The following is an 11481-nucleotide window of genomic DNA, read 5'->3' on the forward strand; positions in this document are numbered from 1 at the left end:
TACGCATCACTCGCAATTAAGCTCGCGCGAGTATCCCTCAGGGCCGACCCGTCTTTAGTAACATGGTTCAGTGTAAAGTCATAGTAACCATAGTAACTGTGTGACTAACACCAAGGGGAACCCTGAGGAACCACCCCCATCGGATTCCACTCGATGTGATCATCAAGGTAAACGTAAGAGGATCCACCCTCGAGGTTCACACTTGACGGGTTGCACGACAGAGTCATATCGGAAGTGGTTAAGGCGGAATCACCCTCGATGACCACGACCGAATAACTACACTACATGGTTAACATCAGAAGTGCTGATGAGGTCTCACCCTCGGCACTCGATAGTAACCCAGTAATGTCGAGCAACTAAGCGGAAGTGATGTGCGGTGCCGGGGCCTGGTCTTCGATCCTGTTGATCGGGTCTTCGATGATGAAGCAGGGGCAACAAGGACAAGGTGGGGGGTCACTGATGGATCACTAACCAACCTATACTAAGCAGTTTAGGATAAGCAGGTAAGTAACAATAAGCAGGTTACAAAAGCAGGCTATGCATCAGAATAGGAGAAAACAATAACAGTAGCAAACATCTAATGCAAGCATGAGAGAATGGAATGGGTGATATCAGGATGATCAAAGGGGGGTGGCTTGCCTGGAAGCTATGTTGAAAAGGAAGAAGTGTCGTCGTCGACGTAGTTGATCACAGGGGCAGCATCAGTCTCGGGGTCTACCGGAGAGAAGAGGGGGAAGAAACAATAAATATAAAGCAAACAAAGCATCATAAAGCATAACATGGCAATATGACGTGCTGGGTGTGACCTAACGCATGGCTACACGATAAAGGTGAAGGGGGAAATCAACCAGGAATGTATTCCCAGTTCCGGACCTGTGTCAGATAGATGACCCGAGCGGGTATGTTCCATGTTCAGATAGTTAGAGGCATCTAACAGGTATGTGGGTAGTGTATTCGTGTTCGCCTCGTTTTTCTGAGCAACTTTCATGTAGAAAACATTTTCATCCGAGTTATGGTTTATTATCTATGATTTTCGAAAGTTTTAAACATTTTCTAAAATTAAATAAATTAACAGAAAGGTTTATTGTGTCAGCATGACGTCATCGTGACATCAGTAGTCAGCAGGGCGGCTGACTAGGTCAAACCTGGCCTTTGGGTCTAGTGGGACCCACATGTCAGCCCCTGATAGTCTAACAGTGTATTAAACTGACTAATCTAGGCTAATTAGCTACTGGACCCCACATGTCATAGGTAAAAGACTAAACTAATTAAGTTTTAATTATAAGTATGTTTTAGTTAACCTAATATGCGGTGGAGCCTGCATGTCAGTGGCTAGGGCTTCCCAGGCAGCACAATTGACCAGGTCAACTAGTTAACTGGGGGCCAGGGGCCCCACTGGCAGTGACCCAGGGGGTGGCCCCAGGTATGCCAGCATAGCGGACCCGCCGGACTAGCTCCGGCAAGCTCGTGCGCAGCGGCCGAACGCCGGCGAGCATCAGAATTCGTCTACGGGACACCAAATCGAGCGTCGTTTCTTGCGTTCGAACGAGGAGAGTGCCCCGCATCTATCTACGGCATCGGAACACGTGGGGTGGCCGGAAACAACGCCGCTGACGAGCGTGGCGGATGGCAGTTCGGGCGTGGGCGGGGATCGTGCTACAGGGCTCCGTTCGATGCGTGTTTGGGTCCGCACAGACGAGCATGTCGAGGCACATCAAACGGTGTGGGGGGGGGGGGGGGCTTGGCCGGAAACGGTCAGAGACAGCGGTGGCGAGCGGCGATGGCAGCGGTGGCTACGGTGACAGAAACGCATGGGAGAGGGAGGGGAACGTCGCACGGGCTTACAGTGAGCCTGCAGTTGTGCTTAAGCGCGCTCAGGGAAGATCGACGGCAACGAATCAGCGATGAAGGTGAAGACAGCCATAGGGGAAGAAGAGGTTGCCGGGCTCGCTGCGGTGGCTATCGTCTCGCTCCGGTTGGTCTAGAGGGAGTAGCCGAGGATGGCGCGTCGTTATGGCACGGTGAGGCGGCGAAGAGGTGACGGTGGCCGCGGGATCGAGCGGGGGATGGTGGCGAGCGCTTCGGCCTCCTCTCCAAAATGAAGGAGAGGGAGAGGGAGAGCCAAGGGGAAGGAGAAGCGGGAGTGGCGGTAGGTGAGGGGGAGGACTCGAGGCGTCGGCCTCATCGTCGCCCTTATCCCCTTGTTGGCGGGGACGGCGAGGTGGTCTGGCGGGGCGCACTCGGGCGTGCGCTGGGCCAGTGGAACAGGGGCGGAAGGCGATCGGGGAAAAGTGGGCTAGCTGGGCCGAGGTGGGCCAAAGCCTGGTAGGGCAGGGGGGTAGGGGGTTCTCTCTCTCTCCTCTGCTTTTCCTTTACCTTTTCTTTTTCCTTTGTTTTTTTCTTTTTCCACCAGCTTTTGCATTTTCTTTTTAGCCACTAATGACTTGCAAAAATATGCCACTGGCAAAAACAAATTCAAAGAAGTATTGTGCACTGCCATAAAAAGATTTTGAGACTTTTGAAAAAGTTTGCAAATTTTATAAATTACAAAGGCATTTAACTTAATGCTTAGGTCACTATTTTAAGTAGTTTAGGCCAGTTAAACACTTTGCAAAAATGTTGGTTCACCATCAATATTAACAAAAGATTATTTGCCACATGATGAACATTTTAGTTTTCATGTCTCACAAATATGGATTTTTGACTTCAGGTTGGATTTGAATTTGAATTGTGATTTGGATCAAGTGAAGATTAGCAACAGTAGTGTGATGACATGGCACCATCAACAGGGGATTACTATAGCATGAAACTGGGGGTGTTACAAATCTCCTCCACTACAAGAAATCTCATCCCGAGATTTAAGTGGGGAAGTAAAGAGTAACTTTGGGAGAACTGACCCTTATAGGGTTAATTATCTGGTGAACAATTCAGGGAATGAGGCAGAAGTATCTCTCGAGTTGAAACTTAATAAAACACCGAGAGCAAAGTATGAAGGTACAATAGGAAGTTTCAAGCGGATGGACAAATGATTGATACCTGAACAGAGTGGGAGAATGGGGTTCAGAGCATCGGGAATAGATCATCTCTCGGAGGGTGGCTCGTGATAACACACAAAGCCAAGTGCATAAGATACTTCGGCATCAAGGTTGTACGGGAGAATCAGATTTCGATCCTATGGAACTATGGGTTATGAGCCCACCATGTGGGTTAAAAGTAGAAAGGAGGCCGATAGCAAGGCATGTCAGATGATAGACTATCAGTTATGTTGTCAACAACATTGGTACCAAGGGCGAGGGACGAAGAGAACTATTTTCCTGCTCGTTGAACGAGGTGGACCAATAGGCAAAGTTCTCGTCCATCGCGGTTACCGAAATGTCAACAGCAATAATAACAAGGTCTTACTGACAAATTGTACACCGAGGTGTTTTCATAAGCAGGGAACTATTACTGCTTAGATCTCATAAACCACCAGAAAGGTTAAACAAAACAATGGGAAAGAAAAAGGTGATCATTAGATTAATCAGAACATTGGAAAGGAAAATGTGTTTACACACAAGGATTGGGAGTATATCCTTCCCAAGGGGAAGTGGAGCAGGATATACATGATATGACAGCAATTTCAAAAGCATTTAGATAACGGGGCGAGGGAAGAATCATGATATTACCCATACAACAGTGTTTGGATAATAGATCAAGAAACATTCGACAATGTGCTTCCAATGTTCTTGTTAATATTCAGAATACCTCAGTCATGCTTCAAGGTAGCATTAACATGGTGTTACAAGTAGGGGTTCGAGTTGAAGATCACAAGAAATACTCAAGGAACAATTGCAGAAATAGCAAGGAGTCCAAGGTATAACCAAGACATGATCAAACATGTGTTGGAAAGAAGACAAGGGAGTTGTCGATGATAACTCAAATCATCGAAGGTCAAGGATGGTATTTCTCATCATGAATTCGATTGGTATCCGGGAAGATCTCAGAATGTTGATGACGATCACGACACATTTGTCGAGAGATTTCATGAAGATGTAATCGATCAGCGATGACATCAAGTCAAAGGAATTTTGAAGCGAAAAGTTATCGGAATCACGGATATGACACAAACTCAAAATAAAGTTTGTTGTTTAAGGCGAAAGATGATATGACGAAGAAGATCGACGTAAGCTTAGCTCATCGTCGAAAATTGTGCTCCGGGACAACGGACCTGATAGCACAGTTAAAATTTAGCACGATAATTATATAGCCGATCAGGCTAGGAATGACTTGAAGGAATATTAAACTCGTTAGCAACGAAAATTACTTAGAGTTATAGAATCAGAGTGTGGAAATGATTCACTTATCGGCGTTCTCGAGTGACTAATAACTTGGAACCCAGGGAAATCTGATATCGATGAGAAGCAATACTAGAAGAAGACTCATGGTAAGCAACACAACTCTTTGATATTGTTGAGATAACAAAGGGTAATACTTGAAGGTAGAGTAGAATAGATGCTTTACAGGTGAAATGATCTGCCGAAGACAAGTACTTTAACTTGTCCGAGAAATGGGATCAAAGAAGAACAATATGGTCCGGACCACAATTGCAAAAGACCAAATCTCAGGTATAAGATGAACTTATACCAAGGGGATAATTAATTTTCACGAGAAGCTCCAATGATAAGATCTTCATCATGTCCATGGGCATGAACACAAAGTTCAAGGTCGACTCCCACTTCTTTAATGCATAACCTTTCATTCATTCTAGCGTTCGATGAAGTTGTAGTGTTGAAATATTATAAGGCAAAGCGATAGAAGAGTATGGCTCGTGAAAACTATCGGGTTCACACGAATTGGGGAAGGCATAGGTTCAACCCATAGGGCATCTTAGGAACCTATTCCACAAACTTCAGGAGTAAATTACTCAAGTCGGAAGTAGAGCATGGCTAGCAAAAAGCAGGGGATACAATTTACCAAAGGCATTATGTATCAGGGGAAAACTCCAGGATTTGAGAATAGACAGGAACGGTCAGATAATAATCCACCAAAGGATATGGCGGACCACAAAGAACCTGATGTGAGTATCGCTGCTCAACCAAAAGAAGAAATAGTGCAAAGGCATCGGATTATAGAAATATCTTGATAATTTGAAAGCTTAAATACAAAGGAATTATGATTTCCAAATCGAGGGGATCAGAAGCAGAGGCTCTGATGAAAAGATAAGTAAGTTTAATAGACATATATCGACAATCAATCAAGGTTTGATTTGCCGAGAACCAGCTCATGTCCGGAGTGACGTCTGAGTCAAAATGACGAATTCTAGTTTTGACTAAGGATTGCGAGCATCTGCAACATATTGAATCAACGGACTCAAAATGATAGTGACAAAGGATGCCAATAAGATTACTAGACTTATGGGATTAACCATAATGCAAGCAAGCAAGAATTCCTACAATAATAGTCTGCTGAGGATTTTCAGAAGATCGAATGGTATTTCGAAGACTTTTGTGAAACACATGAACAACTGGGGATGAACAAGTCCCCGGTAATTTGTGAGGAATTATTCGTACATGTATTCATGCGGAAAAGGAGCTGCAACACAGCAGGCACAATGGATTCTCGAAATATCTGAAAGTATTACAGGGTATCGTGTAATAACAAGATCAATGGGGAATGATTGTATGAATGGCAAGTGTATTTGGTTATCAATAGGGGGTTTATCGGTGATATGGAATTGCAATGGCTAAGGGCACAAGGGTTTCGGGGAAATATCGAGGAGTATCTTCGAAAACTTCTGTTGCGGCAAGCGATCATCTGGACTGAAGGGGCTCTCCGGGAGAAAGTATTTTTGAGAACCTAAAGTAAGATTTTAGCAAAAACATTTAACCCGAATATAAAAGAGATCAGAGTCCAAGAGTATAGACGAGGAATAAAAAGATCCTAATACCACCCAATGGCGACGTGGGCCCATAAGGCGCACAACCATGTTAGTAAAAGTTTTTCGGTGACTAGACTCAACTTCAGCCGAGGAGTTGGAAGGGGGCTACCTATAGGTAGTCGGCTCTGATACCAACTTGTGACTCCCCCGTTTTGATCGTACACTAATCATACACTCAAATGTGTACGATCAAGATCAAGGACTCACGGGAAGATATCACAACACAACTCTAGACACAAATAAAATAAAACAAGCTTTATATTACAAGCCAGGGGCCTCGAGGGCTCGAATACATAAGCTTGAAAACACAAGAGTCAGCGGAAGCAACAATATCTGAGCACAGACATAAGTTAGACAAGTTTTGCCTTAAGAAGGCTAGCACAAAAGCAATATTGATCGAAAAGGCAAGGCCTCCTGCCTGGGAGCCTCCTAACTACTCCTGGTCGTCGGCGGTCTTCACGTAGTAGTAGACATCGACGGTGGCATCTGGCTCCTAGGCTCCGACATCTGTTTGCATGAACCGGAAAGAACAAGAAAGGGGGAATGGGGAAGAAAAGCAACTATGAGTACTCATCCAAAGTACTCGCAAGAAAGGATCTACACTACAGATGCATCGTATCAATGAAATGGGCTGTATATGTGGACTGAACTGCAGAATGCCAGAAGAGAAGGGGAAATCCTAGCCTATTGAAGACTAGCATCTTCAAGCAGCTCCAAGCATCTTGCAGCATCAGAAGAGATAAGAGTAGCATAAAGTAAAGCAGTAGTAGTGACATCAACCTTGGCTAGAGATCTTTTGTCGACATCCTACGAGAAAGCAATCCTAGAGCCATATATCCATTTCTCATCACAATCCATTTCTCATCATGAGTATCCAGTTCTAGTTGTATCGATCGGTATACAACTCCGAGTGTCTGTTACCGTAGGACAGGCTATCGATAGATGTTTTCTTCCCTGCAGGGGTGCACCAACTTACCCACCATGCTCGATTAACTCCGGCCGGACACACTTTCCTGGGTCATGTCCGGCCTCAGCCAAACAATACGCCACAACCGACCTAGGCTTAATAGAGAGGTCAGCACGCCGGACTAAACCCTATGCCCCCAGGGGTCATGGGCCATTGCCCCGGGAACTCCTGCACGTTGCGAACACAGCCGGTGAGCAGACCTAGCTACCTCCTGAAAAAGGCAGGTGCTTACGCAGTCCAACCCGGCGCGCGCCACTTAGTCGCTGATGTCTATTAAGCTTCGGCTGATGCATACGACGCAAAACGCCCATACTATGCCCATGTGATGGTTAGTGCTATCAGGCCAGAGGTCCCTCGGATCAAATATCCAAATCGTAGTGGATTAGGAACGCGCGGTAACAAGCAGAGACTCACGAAAGATGTGACCCCGTCGCCCCGTCTCGAGGACTTGCGGCAAGGGCTAAGAATGCCCGACCACGCCTCATAATTATCTCGCGGGCACCTTCCAGGTCAACCCGACTACACATCACTCGCAATTAAGCTCGCGCGGGTACCCCTCAGGGCCGACTCGTCTTTAGTAACATGGTTCAGTGTAAAGTCATAGTAACCATAGTAACTGTGTGTCTAACACCAAGGGGAACCCTAAGGAACCACCCCCGTTGGATTCCACTCGATGTGATCATCAAGGTGAACGTAAGAGGATCCAGCCTCGAGGTTCACACTTGACGGGTTGCACGACAGAGTCGTATCAGAAGTGGTTAAGGTGGAATCACCCTTGATGACCACGACCGAATAACTGCACTACAGGGTTAACATCAGAAGTGCTGATGAGGTCTCACCCTCGGCACTCGATAGTAACCCAGTAGTGTCAAGCAACTAAGGGGAAGTGATGTGCGGTGCTAGGGCCTGGTCTTCGATCCCGTTGATTGGGTCTTCGATGATGAAGCAGGGGCAACAAGGACAATGTGGGGGGTCATTGATGGATCACTAACCAACCTATACTAAGCAGTTTAGGATAAGCAGGTAAGTAACAATAAGCAGGTTACAAAAGCAGGCTATGCATCAGAATATGAGCAAACAATAACAGTAGCAAACATCTAATGCAAGCTTGAGAGAATGGAATGGGTGATATCAGGATGATCAAAGGGGGGGGGAGGGCTTGCCTGGAAGCTCTGTTGAAAAGGAAGAAGTGTCGTCGTCGACGTAGTTGATCACAGGGGCAGCATCACACTCGGGGTCTACCGGAGAGAAGAGGGGGAAGAAACAATAAATAAAAAGCAAACAAAGCATCATAAAGCATAACATGTCAATATGACGTGTCGGGTGTGACCTCACGCATGGCTACACGACAAAGGTGATGGGGGAAATCAACCGGGAATGTATTCCCGGTTAGGGACCCTGTGTCAGACAGATGACCGGAGGGGGGATGTTTCATGTTCAGATAGTTAGAGGCATCTAACAGGTATGTGGGTAGCGTATTCGGGTTCACCTCGTTTTTCTGAGCAACTTTCATGTAGAAAACATTTTCATCCGAGTTACGGTTTATTATCTATGATTTTCTAAAGTTTTAAACATTTTCTGTAGTTAAATAAATTAATAGAAAGGTTTATTGTGTCAGCATGACATCACAGTGACATCAATAGTCAGCAGGGCGGCTGACCAGGTCCAACCTGGCCTGTGGGTCCAGTGGGACCCACATGTCAGCCCCTAATAGTCTAACAGTGTATTAAACTAACTAATCTAGGATAATTAGCTACTGGACCCCACGTGTCATAGGTAAAAGACTAAACTAATTAAGTTTTAATTATAAGTATGTTTTAGATAACCTAATATGCGGTGGGGCCCGCATGTCAGTGGCTGGGGCTGCCCAGTCAGCACAGTTGACCAGGTCAACTAGGGGCCAAGGGCCCCACTGGCAATGACCCAGGGGGTGGCCCCAGGTGTGCTACCACAGCGGAGCCGCCGGACTAGCTCCGGCGAGCTCGTGCGCAGCGGCCAAACACCGGCGAGCATCTGAATTCGTCTACGGGACACCAAATCGAGCATCGTTTCTTGCGTTCGAATGAGGAGAGTGCCCGCGTCTATCTACGGCGTCGGAACATGCAGGGGGTGGTCGGAAACAACACCGATGACGAGCGCGGCGGACGACAGTTCGGGCGCGGGCGAGGTTCGTGCTACGGGGCTCCGTTCGATGCGTGTTTGGGTCCACACTGACGAGCGCATCGAGGCACATCAAATAGTGCGGGGGGGGGGGGGGGGCTTGGACGGAAACAGCCGGAGACTGCGGTGGCGAGTGGCGGAGCTGCGTTCGGGCGGCGATGGCAGCGGTGGCTACGGCGACGGAAACGCATGGGAGAGGGAGGGAAACATCGCGCGGGCTTACAGTGAGCCTGCAGTTGTGCTTTAGCGCGCTCGTGGAAGAACGAATCAGCGACAAAGGCGAAGACGGCCGTAGGGGAAGAAGAGGTTGCCGGGCTCGCTGCGGTGGCTCCCGTCTCGCTCCGGTTGCTGCAGAGGGAGTAGCCAAGGACGACACGTTGTTATGGCACGGTGAGGCGGCGGAGAGGTGATGGTGGCTGCGGGATCGAGCGGGGGACAGCGACGACCGCTTCGGCCTCCTCTCCAAAATGAAGGAGAGGGAGAGGGAGAGGTAGAGCCAGGGTGAAGGAGAAGCGGGAGTGGTAGTAGGTGAGGGCGAGGACTCGAGGCGTCGGCCTCGTTGTCTCCCTTATCCCCTCGTCGGCGGGGACGACGAGGCGGTCTGGCAGGGCGCGCTCGGGCGTGCGCTTGGTCGGTGGAACAGGGGCGGAAGGCGACCGGGGAAAAGTGGGCTGGCTGGGCCGAGGTGGGCTAAAGCCTGGTAGGGCAGGGGGCAGGGGGTTCTCTCTGTCTCTCCTTTGTTTTTCCTTTCCTTTTTCTTTTTTCCTTTGTTTTTTTCTTTTCCACCAGCTTTTGCATTTTTTTATCCACTAATGACTTGCAAAAATATGCCACTGGCCAAAACAAATTCAAAGAAGTATTGTGCACTGCCACAAAAAGATTGTGAGACTTTTGAAAAAGTTTGCAAATTTTATAAATTACAAAGGCATTTAACTTAATGCTTAGGTCACTGTTTTAAGTAGTTTAGGCCACTTAAACACTTTGCAAAAATGTTGGTTCACCACCAATATTAACAAAATATTATTTGCCACATGATGAACATTTTAGTTTTCATGTCTGACAAATATTGATTTTTGACTTCAGGTTGGATTTGAATTTGAATTGTGATTTGGATCAAGTGAAGATTAGCAACAGTAGTGTGATGACATGGCACCATCAATAGGGGATTACTGTAGCATGACACTGGGAGTGTTACACTAGAGCTCGCCACCGACGATTCGCCACCTTCTGTTGCTACTAAGCCATCAACGGGCCTCCTTGCGCCTCCTCGGTGAGCATGCGCTCCTCCTCCTCCTCATCGTGAGCTCGCTCGCGCCCCATAGATAACCCCGCCTCTCCACTGATGCGGAGCATCCCGCGATCATCCCCATGGATGCATCTACATCCCCTACAACACCACTTGGACCTATGACTCGAGCACGTGCAAGAGCTCTTGAAACCGAGGTGACATCACTCCTCTCACAACTCCCTTTTGATTCACATGAGACATGGTTACTACCTCAAACGGAAACGCTATGCATACTCAGGTACCAAGGAGTTAACCATGGAGAAGCTAAGAAGCTAGGAGGACCGGAAGCGGAAGACATGCGTGAAGAAGGAGAGGAAAAACGCCAAGTCCCAGACTGGCCGGACGGTCCGGACGGCGGACCGGACGATCCGGACAGAGCCCGGACGATCCGGACCCCGGTCCGGACGATCCGGCTAACTCACCCAGAAGACACCCGAAGCTCCCACCTGAAGCCGGATCATCCGGACCCCGCCCCGGACCATCCGGACCCTGCTCGGACATCCGGACTCCCAACCGAACATCTAGACCTGCACCGCCACCAGCCGCGTCTCCAGCTCATCCGGGCCTCCACCCGGATCATCCGGACCAGCCCGGATCGTCCGGCTCCACCCCGGATCATCCGGCCAGCGCCTGCGCGCGCGTGTTGGGCTGAGCCCATGTACCCCTTCGCCCCTAGCCTATATATAGGACTCCTCCTCCTCACTTTGAGACTTAGCATTGGTTTAGCTCATATTTTGTGTGAGAGCCTTGCTCATCCACTTGGTTACTTCTCCTCGGAGCTCACGACCTCTTCGGAGAAGATCCCCCAAGCGGATTCAAGACCCCTTCAAGGGAAGACAATCAAGACCTCCTCATAGAGAAGAACGGCTACCTTTGTATCTTTCCTTTGTTGATTTTGAATCTTGTGCTACCTTATGTGTTTGGTGATCTAGCCCTTGTGTGATCGATACTTGTAGGTTGAGTGATTCTCTTGTTTCTCCCCGTGATTTCCTCGTGTTCTTCCGCGTGTTCTTCGTGTTTCCCCCGTAGGATCCTCTCCAAACATGAAAGATCGGCCCCTAGGGTTACGCCCTACATCATCTTGGTATCATGAGCCACGTTGATCACGTTATTGGAGCCCCTACCCCGTGTTTTCTAGCTTGATTTTGT

Source organism: Triticum aestivum, chromosome 3B, assembly GCF_018294505.1.
Source record: "Triticum aestivum cultivar Chinese Spring chromosome 3B, IWGSC CS RefSeq v2.1, whole genome shotgun sequence".
In the NCBI taxonomy this organism is placed as follows: Eukaryota; Viridiplantae; Streptophyta; class Magnoliopsida; order Poales; family Poaceae; genus Triticum; species Triticum aestivum.